Source organism: Zonotrichia leucophrys, chromosome 5 (assembly GCF_028769735.1).
Source record: "Zonotrichia leucophrys gambelii isolate GWCS_2022_RI chromosome 5, RI_Zleu_2.0, whole genome shotgun sequence".
NCBI classification, from domain to species: Eukaryota; Metazoa; Chordata; class Aves; order Passeriformes; family Passerellidae; genus Zonotrichia; species Zonotrichia leucophrys.
In genome coordinates this window covers 35,328,042-35,342,085 of record NC_088175.1, presented here as the reverse complement: position 1 = coordinate 35,342,085, position 14,044 = coordinate 35,328,042, and the positions used below count along the sequence as shown (strand labels likewise).

The 14,044-nt window shown below is 48.9% G+C and overlaps 1 protein-coding gene across 3 annotated transcripts in view; it reads left to right on the top strand.

The window, feature by feature from the left end:
- Positions 1 to 570: 570 nt before the first annotated feature.
- CD82 (CD82 molecule) overlaps positions 571 to 14,044 on the top strand; it is a 38,703-nt gene continuing 25,229 nt past the window's right edge. Inside the window, exons 1-2 of one of the 3 annotated variants that reach the window (XM_064714886.1) lie at positions 858 to 942; positions 12,665 to 12,705. The gene's annotated coding sequence lies outside the window, so the exon portion shown is untranslated. Of the gene's footprint in view, positions 683 to 806; positions 943 to 12,664; positions 12,706 to 14,044 lie in introns of those variants that run through there. The other 2 variants (XM_064714887.1, XM_064714885.1) reach the window with 2 other exon arrangements.

Below are 14,044 nucleotides of genomic sequence, written 5' to 3'. Positions count from 1 at the left end.
TTCACCATCTGTGAAATGAGGATTTATAGAGAATCACGTTGATACTGTTAGACTGCCTTATCACTTTTATTTTTATTTGTTTTCTCCCAGTAGAGAAGAGGCAGAATCCCATTGGGCTAATTATGCCACGTGCCAAGAACAAAGAGCTGGTGATTTGAGCTTGCTGCCTGTTGCGCAGAGCGGATACACTACACAAAACAGAGAAGCCCATGGAAACAATACAGTGGCACTGGTCAGCAGAGCAAACAGCAGCCACAGCATGCGAACGCCACACCATCTTCACAGTGCTGGAGGCACTGGGGCAAACAAGAGCTTAACGGGGTTTGGAGGGGGAACAATGTGCAGCCCGGGGTGATGTTTACAGGATTCACTGGGGCAGCGAAATAGCCCACTGGAAAAATCTTTCGGTGGGTCATCATTGCTTTCACTGGGCAGGAAGCTACAGCGTGCGTCTCCCAGCACCAGACAAGCTGCGAGCGGCCTTAGAGGGCCTTAAGGGGTGTTTGTGCGTGCGCTTGTTGCACCTACCTGGCGGGCCAGGCAGGGGGCTCGCGGGAGGAGACGGCTCACGGCAAGTGCAGCGAGCAGGGCAAAGGCCCCAGCGCTGCCCGGCCACCTGCCCAGGGAGCGGGCTGCCTTGGGCTCGGTGGGAGAGGAGGAGGCAGCGGCCGAGGCCTCACAGGTGGGCACTGGGAAACTCGAGGCCCGGTGTGAGGAGGGAGCAGCACGGGCTCGGAGCGGGCACTGCCGGGCGCTGCAAGAGCCCACAGCCGCGGGCACGGCGGGCCCGGGCGAGGCGCCGGCTTGCGCACGGCCGGGGCCGGGCAGAGTCCGCCCCGGGGCCGGCTCAGCGCAGCCGCCGGCTCCGCCCCGGGGGCCACATCGGCGGAGGGGGGAGCGCTCTGCCGAGCTTAGCCGTGCCCAGCCCGCCGAGCGGAGCAGGTAGGCGCGCTGCGGCCGCCCGCCCCAGAGGGGCCGGGGAGCGGGGCGGCACGGGCCGGGGGGCGCGGGCCGGGACGGCGCAGACCGGGACTCCCTCCACGGCGCCCGGACACCGCGCTCCACTCGACGCGGGGGTCTCGGCGTGGCGGGACGGGGGCCGTGCCCGGCGGGGACTTCCCGGGGGTGTTCTGCGGGCCTTTCTGGTGGCCGGGGCAGGAGTCCCCAGTGTGGTTCGGCAGCCCCGCGGGGGCCGGCAGCCCCGGGCACCCCCGCGCCCCTCCGGCGGGGCTGCGTGCGGGCCGGGGGAGCCGCTCGGGGTTCCACTCCCCGCTGCTGGGCGCCCCCAGCGCGCCCCTCCACACTCGAGAGGGGGCTGAGCTGTGATCCCCTGGCGGAGCTGCTGTGCGACCTGAGACCGCGCCAGGTGCAGCCGACACAGTGCCCGCAGGAGCGGGTCCGGCTGGCCCGGCGGGTTGCTGCTGTGCGGGGATATCGGCCGAGTGCCTCTGCTGCCTGCCGATGAGACTGGGCATACAGCTGGCTTCAGTCAGCTCTGTCTTGATTGATTTCCAAGATGTGGATTAGATGCTTCCGTAGCGATCTTACCCTATTACGACTACAGAAATCTGGTGCTGGCCCAGCCTGCTGTGTCCCTTTTTCCTTCCTTCCTTTTAAAGATCCCTGTGAGCAGTTCAGAGTAGTGCTTGCAGTTCAACAGCTGGATAGATGCTTTAAATGCGAATTGTATTTGCAATATGACTGGTAACAAATCTGTTGATAAGGGGATAGCGGCTTGTTGCACTCCAGGCATGCTGATTCTGGTCCCGGGCATTAAAGCTCTGCTGTGAATGCTTTCATATAAAATGGAGTGTTTGGTACAAAAAATAAGAAACCAAGAACCCAAACCCAACCACCCTGGGATCTAAATATTGGATTCAGTAAACTGTAAAGCTGGTTTAGGATAAAGCGTTCCTATGTATTGGACAAGCTCTGGCATATTGTGTATAAGATGAGAGCGTGAAACTTACTAGTTGTGCAAGGGAGGGACAGTGTGCTATTGCAGTGCTCCCAGAGGCAGTGGCTGGGGAGAAGAGCTGCTCTTGGAGATCTTTGAGCTGCTGTTGAGGGTGGAGGTTCACAGGGATGTAACACATCCCACCACTTGTGAGGCCTCTGGGTTGTTAGCTTCTGACAACACCCGTGTGCTTCTGTGCAAGCGAGGGTGAACAGCTGGAAAGTGCTGTCTTGAAATCTGCCATCTGTGATACTTCCCCTCCATGGGTTTTTTGTTTTTTTTTTTCCTTTCTCGGACATCTTGGGCTTAAGAAAAATCCCCTTCAAGGCCTGAGATGTGAGCCTGCTGCTGTGAAGCTTGCTCACTGCATGGGAACTGTCAAGCAGAAGCCTGTGATTAGAATAATTTTAGTGGACCACAAGGTCAAAGTGTAGAAACACTGCTCTGAAAATCTAGATGGAGGTGTTTAGTGAGAGAAGTATTCTCAGTAGTGTGCTGCTGTATGCTGATGTCAAGCATATGACAAACTGTAAAAATGACAAATTACTCTGCTCTTATTAAATACTTCATGAGCACTAAGTGGGAAGAAAGTGCTAATGAGGCAGAAGGGCACTGGGTGGTACACTGAGTGACCTGTTCTGCAGTGTCACTGCAAGGGCATCAGAAGACCTGCCAGCGTTCCATAGCAGAACTTCTTGCAACAGTGAGGTGGTATTTAAAGTTTACATTTGTGTTTGGTCTTTTGGTGGGAGCAGAACTCCTAGAGCTGCAGTTGTGCTTCTTTACCAAAAATATAAATTCCTTGGGTGTTTGCTCATGCTTGGCAGCCCACACAGGTGAGAGGAACCTTTGCCAACTGCTCTGCAAGCCTGTGTGTGGATTTGGAGTGGCTCAGAGGGGTGAGTAGCCTCACCTCACTCCTAACCTTGTGTCATTTAGCACCCCTTTTAGAGAAGGATCTTGCTGCCAGGATATCTTTGCTTGGGGTAGCCTCTTTGGACCTAAACCCTTCTTTGGCTGCATTTCTCCATCCTTGTCAAGAGCTCTGGGGGCCACTGAGATGATGTTCTCAGCCTTGTGCTGCAGGGCTGGGTGAAGTCTTGCCGTGTTTGTTCAGCTTCCTACCTGTGTGTGACAGAAATAGAGCAAGACGCAAGCTGAGTGCCTGGAGAGAGCCCTCCCTGTGGGCAATCTCTGTCCTGCTGCATGGAAGCTCCTCCCTTAAGAGGATTTAGCAGCTTTAATGATGTGGCTCATCTGGACTCTCTTCATTACTGTTATTGTCTCTATTTTAGTTCTCGGGTGACAGGCAGGTGTGGTGTGACCTACAAGTGTTAGCTGGTGCAGGAAATGCTCTAACGAGGCCTTCCCACCGCTCCATGGAGTTTTCTTGTCCCTGCTACTCAAACTGCTCTGCTTCAAGCTCTTTGAAGTGCAAGGGGTGGTTTCACATGAAATTTCCCATCTGACTGTAACCAAGGATAGGTTTTACCACTCTTCTCTCACTCTGTGTCCTGGTCTCATAGCTGTAGGGCAGTAAGGGTCTATTCAGGACTGCAGGTGTTCATGCAGTAGATGTTTAAGTCAGAGGGGTGCAGGTGGGAGTTTTGAGACCTCTGGTAGCCCCAGGCCCCAGGGCACTTTTCAAACCGTGGCTGTGGTTCTTGGTGCCTGCTGGCATTGCTGCATCAGGAGGCACACAGCACAGGCAAAAGCATTGCCACAAAGACCTTTGGGCACTGATGGGATAGGGTCTGTTATGGGAATACCAGGGGGCTTGGATCATGCTATATGAAGCAATATTACTGCTCCACTTTAATGGTGCCTGTAGCATGGCAGCCACCTTTTTCCTGGTCTGGTTTCCCTTGGCCAGTGAGTGGGAAGTGCTAGAGGGGGTGGGTTCTGTCGCGGCTCAGGCTCTGTTTGAGTAGCTTGGAAGGCTGGAGGAGGTAGCAGTTATTTCCAGTGGGCCTGTGTAACAAGGGGTGGCTGGAGCCACAGCCTTCTTGCACTTACTCCTCAGTTTCCATTGTGGAAAAACTTACGTGCACCAAAGCTAACTTATTACTGCCAAGAATTATGGCATTCACCCTAGAGCGCCTTAACTTCACCTCTCTAAAATAGGAGCATGACATCTTTATCCCCTTCTTCTCTCCCTCTCTTCTTCTTTATCCCCATCTTCATTTGTCTCTGCACATGGATCATGCCATCCAGAGTTGTGGAGTCCTTTTGTGCAGCAGAGGGGTAGCTGGGCCCTGTAGCCTACCCACCACCATGTGCTTGTCAGCTTTAATGGGCAAAGAAATAAACTGTGTCCTTGTACTAATGCATCTGTTGGAAGAATGTGGGATTGGAGCTTTCTACGGGCTACTGATTAATGACAGACGTGTGAAGGGATGGCTGAGTGTGCCACCTTTCCTTTAGAGCTGTCTAATGAGATGCAATCATTACCTAACCACCTCTGTGTCTTTTTGGCTCTTCTGTGTTCTTAGAGGGAATGAAATGGAGGAAAGGCTAAAAATTACAGGCTGTCTTGGCATGGTGAAAGGAATAATACAGGAGGCACGGTCAGCGCCAGCAGTTCCTTGACGGCTGGTTGGCTGTGGCACAGCCTGTTTGCTGAAAGCTCTCTGGGCTATCAGGGCCTGGAAACACTGAAGCAGTTAATGGCTGACTTCAGTCTAGATGGGGTGATAAGTGAGGCAAAGGAACTGTGTAGTGGAGATTGCTTAAATCACTTCTTGTGTGCACTCTCAGATTCAGAGCTAGCTAATTTTCTGGAAGAAGGATGAGGCATTACTGTGAGCAGCTCTGCAGAAGGGACTGTCTGGCTGCTCAGAGGAGAAAAAGGGAATAAAACAGTAGCCTGTGGGGATGGGAACAGGGATTGGAGACTGCCAGCTCTGAACCCAACCAGGTGTCTCTTTGAACAGGGGGAGGCTGGATGGTTTGTGGCTCATCCAAAGTAAATACAGGAGAGAAAGGGAAGGACACTAAGCTGGGGACAGGCTTTGTCCTGTGGGAAGAGGTGCGTGCACAGGCTGTCTGGCTGACTGCTCTAGTTCTTTGTCTCCTTGCTGGAGCTTCAGAACTGGGACAACACCTACTGGGACACCACCATTTAAAGCAAGTCAAACCAAAGTCCAGTGCATGTCCTTAATATCTGAAAGTTGCTGGTGTGGTAAGTGCCCTGACTGTCTTTAAGGAGCTCAGGAGCTGAGAAGGACCAGAGGAAGAACCTTGCACAAAAGATGAAGTACTGGTGGAATTTGTTCAGGATGCTGCTGGGCTGCTGATTTTAGTTGCTTTGCAGCACAGCCTTGAGGCAGGTGCATCATGAAAGCGCTTTACCCTTTACTACACAATTGTTACTGAGCTGTAAGCAGATTGCTGATCTCTTCCAGTATGATGATAATCCCATGGCCATGTGTACTGGAGAAATGCTGATCTGGGACGAACTGTATACATTAGGATATCCAGCAGCCTGAAGATTTAAAGTTATATAATGGGGAGTTCCCTTTGTAGGCAAAACAAATATTCTTCAGTCTCTCATAGGCAAGCAAAAGAACAGTTGAGCTATCAGAGCTGCAGCCATGTGCCTTGAGCTAAGCTGGTCTTCCCACAGCTGGAATTGGGAACTGCCCTTGGTCCCTCTTGTTCCCATTGTCAAGGAAGTAGTTTGGGAAAGGAAAGGAATTATCTCAGAGGGGTTTGCACAGCAGGGACTGAACATGCTGTAAAGTAACTATACCTGTTGGGAACGAAGGAGGCTGTGTCCCAGAGTTGTTCTGGAAAAGGGGTTACAGTCAGTGGATCTAAACATATTCTTCTCCAGCATCTTGCTTGGGTCACTGCCTCTGTGATCCATGAGGTTTCTGTGCCCTTGCCAGGAGGGTTCCAGGGACTACAGAGGAATGTGATGCCCTCAGCTCCTGCCTCTACAGGAGAGGCTTCATGCAGCACCTTGTCTCTCTAGTTCTAAAAGTAAGCTGCTCCAGGATGCTGGATTTTCTTGGGCTGGTACACCAGACTGGCACAGGTTTGAGCGACCTGGCTCTGGGGTTTTGTGCATTGGGTTCCTGGAACAGCATGCAGGGCAGGTGTGGAAAGGGCATTTTTGACACTTGACTAGGACTTCAAGGGCTGCTTCTGTCATCCCATAATATTAGAATATGCAAATCCTTAATGCCCGGAGCTGGTATGTCTCCTGTGATAGATGGTAAGCAGTTTTGTTGGGAATCAGTTGCAAAGTCTAAATTAAATAGATCATGTGTACTAACTTAGTCTAGTTAGACCTTTCCAGGGAGGCTTCTATACCTTTTGTGGCATTTCAGTTTGTAAGTGTTCTAGTAATAGAGAAAAAAATATTTGTGTTGGGACTGTCTTATTCCCTTCCTATATGATTTTTTTCTGATTTCTTTTTGGTCATGCAAATGGCTTACTTAGTATTACTTGGAATGTGTGTGGAAAGAAATTGAAAAGAAGTTCTGTGTTCAGTGGTGAGAGTGTCAAGGGGTTTTTTGGACTTTGGTCCCCAGAGTTATGGCTGCTTTCAAAAGTTGCTTTGCAGACTACTCTGCTCCTCTCCTCTCTGCTTGTAATAAATTAATTTGTAGAGTACTCTTTGCATAAAAAGGTGCTGTTCTGAATGGTGTGGTAACAGGACACTGTCTCTAGGGCTGCATTGGTTCTGGGGCTTCTTTCATGTGGTGCTGTGGCACAGTGTCCTCTTGCCTGCTGTGGAATTGGTCGTTGTGTCTGTTGTGGATTGAAGTTGCTGGTAATGAGTCAGTCTGGAGTGGCTTTGCTGGAATGTCCTCAGCTTCCCAGTGTGCTTCCTCAGCCTCTTGTTCCCCTCACTCCCTTTACTGTGTCATGGAGCTAGGCACCCTGTAAGACCCAGAAGCAGAGCAGGACTCAGATTAAGGAGACAGTGCTGACCTGCAGGTTAGCAAGGCTGTTTGCCCTTGCTGCTGCCTTGTGTTTTGCACTGACCAAACAGATATGGGAACTATTCTGCAGCATCTGTGCTGCATGGTTGAAGAAACTGGGGCTTAAAAGGCAGGCAGGAATTCTAATTATGCTCATCTCTGAAGTCTTTCAGGGGAGGGAGGACCAGATAAAACTCCAGTTGCCTAAATGTAGTTTCCCAACAGTCTGAGAAGCTGCTGGACTCTTCTTTGCATTCAGGTCCCTTTCTGATTCCAGCTTGCAGCTATGCACACGGAATAGCTAAAGAGCTCTCTGAGCTGTGCAGTGAATCTGCCTATTCCCCGAGGAAGCTCTTTTAATTAGAGAGGACTTCTGCTCAGCAGCTGCTGTGGAACTGTGCTAGGCCGCAGCTGTGTGGAGAAGCCCTGGTGAGCCTTTACCGTGAAACAAGGTAAAGGCACAGCCCTTCCCTGGTTCTCATGGGTCTGCTTAACTTTTCTGACTGCACAGGAGTGGGGGAAGAGGCTTCAGGAACAAGAGGAGTTCCTGCAGGCTGGTGGTGTGGGGGAGTGGAGCCCTGTGTGATAGATCAGCCCTGCCAGTGAGCCCCAGCCCCTCCTCCAAGTGGGCCTTGCTGCAGGGGTGGCTGCTCCCTGTGCACAGAGCCCAGCAGCTCCTTTGCTCCAGATCCTCCAAGGGTGAGAACACCTCGTGAAAGTGCAGCTGTTATTGGGGTGGTCCTGGCTGCTCCTGAGGGGTTGGTGATGCCCATAGCTGCTGATGCTTCTCCTGCCTGATGTGAGAGGACCTGAAATGTCGGAGTTTCCTCTTGCCCTTTCTCACTGGGGGAGGTATTCTGACTCAGGGCTTCCTGGAATGAAACTGAGGTGACAAAAAGGCAGTTGCCAAAACTTCTTGGGAATTTTTTAATGTCAAAAACTGCATCAAACTGGCTGCTGCCTTGGCAGAAGAGACTACTTCAAGGAAGGGCTATTTTGAGGAATGGCAAGCTGCTTTAATTCCCAAATCCAAGACCTCAAAGGCTTCTTTGATTTGGTGCTGCAGTCCTGCTGGTGGCCTCAGAGCCTGAGTGTTTTTGCATTCATTACCAGTCTATCGTGTAGCAGCTTTGAAGGCTGTTGTGGCAGTGATTTAGACTTCATCCTGTAGTAAAACACTAGGTTCCTTCTTTGTGTAGCTTCAGGCAGATAGGAAACCTCTTCCTATCCCAGCCACCAGCAAGACCCACCGGTGTGTCTACAAGTAGGTGGCCATGCACTGGTGCTACCCCTTGGGAACCCAACAGTTGCTCCTTGTTTGCCCAAAAGAGAGGCAGCCTTTGCCACGGGGTGTTTGCTGTCACGAAGAGCAGCCTGTGCAGCCATGTGTGAGCTGAGGCAGCTCAGCAGCTGTGTGGTGCTGTCTGATGGTTATTCCATAGGTCATTCCTGTGCCCAGGATCTCAGCCCTGGTGCCCTGTGATGGTGGGAGGAGGAGCAGGCAATGGGGCTTTGCTGGGCTGGGTTTCAAGCTGCTGCAGTAGCAAGGGGTGGGTGTGTATGCTGGGGGCAGAGGGAGCCATGGGTGACAACCATAACCTGCCCAGGTAGTGTGCATGAGACCTCTTGCTGTGGTTCTAGGGGATTGGTGAGTTTGGCTTGATTAAAAATTGTAGAGCTGATGTGAAATAAAACCAGGTGGGTTGTGAGGGGAAATACAACAATACAGTGGGACAGAGGCAAGCAAGAAAAAATTGTCTGCAATCCTATTATGAAGTAGTCTTAGCCTCAGTCATGGTTTATTGATTAAAGATGGAACAGTCTGCATTTTTTCCCTCTGAAATGGGAGCATTTATGTCTGCACTGAGGCTCATCGGATTATTTGTAAATTAGTTATTCTGAGTTCTTTCTTATTTTAAAGTAAATACCTCTCAACTACTCTTTTCCATCTTATTCTTCTAGCATTCCTCCATCAAATAGTCTTTGGAAATATTTATGCTCTAAATATAGAAAAGGAGACCTTTTCAGGAAAGAAAAGGCCACCCAGCTTCTCTTGGTTCAGGTTCAGCTGAACCCGTTTTCCAGACCACTGTGCATAGGTCTGCAGCCTCCAAGGAGGCCCCTCTTTTTCCCAAAACAGACCCAGCTTTTCAAAGTCTTGCTGTCTTTTTTAACTGCCAAATTCCTAGGGAACCTATCCCATATGTCTGTTCTTCTTGGCTTGAAACAGTTCTGTCCAGAACCTACATATGTAGTGCTTAGAAGGATTGATTGATTATTTTCTTGTTTTGGGGTGGTGTTGGAGGAGTGATCTTAACTGCAGGTGGCAGGTCTGTCACTAATCAGTGTTTTTGTATTGCTCCAGTTAACTCTGCTGAGATTCCCTGCATGGTAATGTAACAATCGTCAGGGTAGCAAAACCGCTCTGTGTTGCAGCCTGACTTGGAGTTTAGGACCATCTTCATAGAAGGGCAACCAAAAGTTTTTGGGTATCTCTTCCAGCTGGCTAAGTGTTTTCTAGAGGACCCCTTTGCTTTCCAGTCTTGTCTTGCTGAGATTTCTTATTGTGGCATTTCACTTCCTAAAATGCTTAGACTGGGAACAAAGCAGCTTCGCTGCAGCTTCTGTAACAGCTCATGCTGTGTTATTCTTGCTCCTCACAGCGTTGCTCTTTACTGCTGTACAATGTTGCTTTCTTTTCCATTTTCTGTCTCCTGTCAGAAGAGCTTGGAATGAGGAGAGTGTTCTCTAAAGGTGAAAGGAAAAAGTGCTAGACAATGCTGCTGTACATCTGAGAGACTGTACAGCAGCCCCTGTTGGGACTGACTGTTCCAGAGCAAGGTTTGAAATAGCTTCTGTGTTGCATCCTTGGAGTGATCAGGGCAGCAAGGGGTTTGGCTGTTGTGGCTAGGTATACTGCCAGTTATAAATATGAAACTATTCGTATTATTTACCATGATGTTGGAGAGGGAAAATGTGGTTGAGGTGAAAGTTTTTTAGTACCAGGAAGTGACTCAAAATATCTGTGATTTAAAGTCCTCACTTTAGGGCTTTTCTTGCCCTCCTGCCCTCTGTATGTCATCATTTTGGAAATGGGCAGCTTGAGACAGAATCCCTTCCTCAGGAGCTTTTTATAGTTCCAGCTTTCTCTTTTCATTTGTACCCTTTAGTGGTGTCAAGTGGCATCTGTGGATGAAACTCAGGATGTTGTGAAATGTTCATCCCCAGACTGTCTGTGGCAATGCTCCCCATGTCAGCAGGGCCAACCACGCTCCAGCAGGGCACAAGGTCTCTTGTGACCCTGGGGTGGTCTGGTGGAAGTACAGCTTCTTCTGGGGCACAGGCTGGGTCAGGGAGTGACCTTCTGTGGCTGTGTCACTGCTGCCACACACAGTGGCAGCACAGTGTGTGTGATTCTGTACCACTGAGGCTGGAGACCCCAGGCTCAGCTGGCACTGCCTGCTTGTAACAAATGGTGTGGCTGAGTTGCCTTCCTTGTCTTCCCTGGCGTGCAAATCTGGGAGAGATCACGAGGTGCTTTGTGTGAGAATCTAGCAGGAATCCTGTACTTCTGATTGCTGTACTGTCAGCCTGCAGTGGGGGCCTTCAGGTTGGAGGCCCCTGGTGACGGTAGGGCAGACCTTGCTGAAGAGGGGCAATTGTTACAGCTGCTGATCTGTGCTCTTCTGTTCTAGAATCCCAGGTAGCAGTGCCAATGTACTAGCAGGGGCACAGGAGTGGTTAAGTAGCTAAATATTAGCAAAAGGTCTATTTGGCAAAACCAAACAAAGTCTATTTGGCTGTTTCCCATAACAAGCCAAAAGATGTATCCCCTTGCAGCCTGAGGCACTTTCCTGTGGCAGTAGGACTTCTTTTCACTTTCCAGTCATGATGGGTTTGCAGTACTCTTCCAGCTCTACTTAATCTGTGGCTAAAGGGTTAAAGCCTCAGCTCCTTTAGGTCAATGCCTTACTATCAGTAAAGAGTCTGATACAAAGCACGTGATATGATTAAAGTGGACTATTAGCCTGTCTCTTCTGTTGTTCAGGGAAGATTACTTAATTCTAAAGCTTCACAGTAATTTAGAGTAACAAGCCAGAGGCCTCTTCTGTTTGCTCTGTGGTGGGTACTGGGTTTTTGCTTTGTTTGTTGGTTTGGGGTTTTTTTCTGCTGCTTGAGAGCATGTGGAAGTACTCTAGGGGGAGAAGTCTTGGGGAGAATCCTGGTGGCAGAGGACACTTCCATTCTCCAGTGGGCTGTCAGCTGCAAGGGCTTCATTGCTCTGGTGAGTCAGAACAGTTTGGCAGGGTGTCTGAGCTCCTCCAGAGGTTTAATCTGAGAAGGATGAGGGAGTGCTCATTGCCCTGTGCCCTACTGAGTAGGCAATCTCTAGTACTTGGACTTAGAAGTGTCTGGCTTCAGCTATGAGATGAACTCCAGGACAACCTGCAATTACTGGCAGTGGTGCTGGGTAAGCTCAGCTTCCTTCCTATGCCAGGTGCTGGTGCCCAGGCTCTGCTCAGCTCCATCCACCTGTCTGTGGAGATGTAGGGTGTGAAGGCCCAATAAGCAGAGGGCAGGTAGAGAGAGAAGTTGTTTGTTTAAGTGTTGTGCAAGTTGCTAAGCTGTGGAAAACTTCCTGCCCCTGAAGTAAAACTACTTTCCCTGCTAATTCCTGAAAAAAAAGGGTAGGAAATCCTCATTTCCCAGGTCAAGCAGATGCTGTAACTTCTCAGAAACATGTTTGTCATAAGTGTGTTGAATCTAACCACCCACTAGTTACTTGCCCTAGCATCAGAGAAAATGGAAGTAACTGAAAACCAGTTTGTTTGGAAGGAGAACTTTACAATAAAAAGTCCTCGACCTTGACCTCTTACATTTTATGGGGGGAGGAGGAAGCAGGAAAGATAAAAATCAGTTCTACTACCTGGCTCCTACCTAAATCTCACAGTCTCTGTTGCTGTTGCATAAAATAGAAAAAAAGGCTTTCTTCCTGCCTGGATTGTGGTAGCTTTTGGGTGCCCTGGCAGGGTCTGAGGAAGGTGTCTTCAAGCCAAGTGGCATTGGGAGGGATATTGTGCAACTCCTTGGAGGAGACTTGTTGACCTCCAAGGCATTGCTTGCATGAGAAGGGAGATAGGGGAGCCTCTCCTGTGCATGTACTTTCACCTGGGATTTCCAGGCTGATGACTGGCACAGGGAAACACAGAAACACCTTGTGCTGCAGAACCATGTTGGGGAGAGGCTTATCGGGTAAGCACAAGCAGAATGCTCCTTGTCTGTGCTGGTCTCCCTGCTGCAGTTTGGAGTGCAGGTCTTGCTCACAGGTTTTGCTCCTCTGTGGGAAGGTGTGGGGCAGGCCAGAGCAGGGGGACTGCTTCTGATGCACTGATGCCACTGACAGATGGCAGTGGGAGCTGGTGGGCACATCCATTTCAGAGGTTAGGTTTGCAGCCTGGCAGCTCCAAGTGCAGAAAACAAAGCTGAGCTGGTCTCGTTGTTGAAGCGATTAAAGAGCCAATGTAGTCAAGTGACAGAGTTGCCCAACCAGTTTTGTGAAAACTCTGCATTTTTACTGCATTGTGTGCTGGCTTTTAGTCAGTGTGGAGACCTCTTTCTGGACCCGACCTGCAGAGCTTGTTGCACAACTAACATTCTAATACGTGGTAATTAAAAAGAGAAAGTCCACTAAACTCTACTTTTGGGTATTTCTTCTGTCTGCTATTTTTGGTAAGTTGATTAATTTCTTCTACTTGGTTTTTTTTTTTTTTTGTAGGGGGAGAGGAGAATCAGATGACTTCTGGGACAGTTTGTCAGGTTTGGGATTGGTTTTTTCCTCCCATTTTTGGCAGATTTCTATCTCTGGTCTTGATGTATGGAAAGTTTTGCTTAAATCAGAGAAATGCTGTCCTGCAAATACTGTCATGCTGTGCAAGCATGAGTGTGTAGGCTGAAAATAGCAAAGAACTTTCTCAATTTGCCAGTTGTAGGGACTGAAGACGTACTTAAATGTTGGCTTTCAGTCTGAAGTGTGAAGGCCAGATGTTCTCAAAATGTGTTACACTGCTTGTAAACATAGAGATAAAAACTGACGCTTCTAAAACCTCTGCTGCTCTTTGATACTGAACTGTGGGCTTGGTTTCTTCTTAAGGATATGATAGTGGTTTATAAATGTCTGATCACTTCCTGTCGAGCATCAGAAGTACATTTCTGAAATACGCATTTCCTTTTGACAAAATATGCAGCACATACTTGCTGTGATAAGGCACACTGAAAAATCTGTGCCATCGTTGGAAGTCCTACAGGTGCTTTCTAATCCAGGATCTTGCTGGGGAATGCAGTTGCTAGTCAGATAATTCACACAACACTGTATTAATTATAATCACTGTATTAATTATAGAAGTCAGACAGAAATCTGCATGTCTTACCAGGTGCACCAGGAGCAAGTCTACCTTTTCATTGTGAGCTGATAAGTTCCCTCAAAAACTATTTCTCAGGAATAGTTCTTTCCAGTGGTATTTCTGCAGTACCTTCTGCAGCTGTTGCCTTGCTCTAGTCTGCTCCCTTTGCCCCTCTGTAGCAAATGCAGAGGGACTGCATTCACGTTGGAGTCTCTGTCCTGCAGATGTCTTGCAGATGCTCTTAGGGTCTCTGTGCATGTCTGTGCTGGTAGTTTGAAGTTTGCAGGTAATTGAGTGTGATGCTGCAGTTTGCAGGCTGATATAGCTATGCTGGTCTTTCTGTGCTTAGCCCTCAGACCATCTCCTGTACCATTGAAGATGACTACTTCAGAAGAAACTCTCTAGTAGTAGATGGAATAAGAGAGGATCTGATTTGTTCTGTTTTCAAAATTTGTAATATATAGAAATACTTTTCTATCTTGTACTGACACCTTCCTTCAAAAAGAAAGTGTATCCGTATCACTAAGATATATTACATATTATATTTATATTTACGTGTGTGTATGTGCCTTAATTTTTAGGATCCAGCTTCTCCCTTCGTTCTTCCACTATAACTTGTGAAGAGATGCTATTTGGAAAATTTCCATGACAAACATAATCTTGTTTATGTTTTCAAGGTCAATACACAGCTGGTATTATGTCAGTGAAGCTTAAAGGAAAGTTCAGTGAATTCAGACTTGGGTCATTCATCAGCT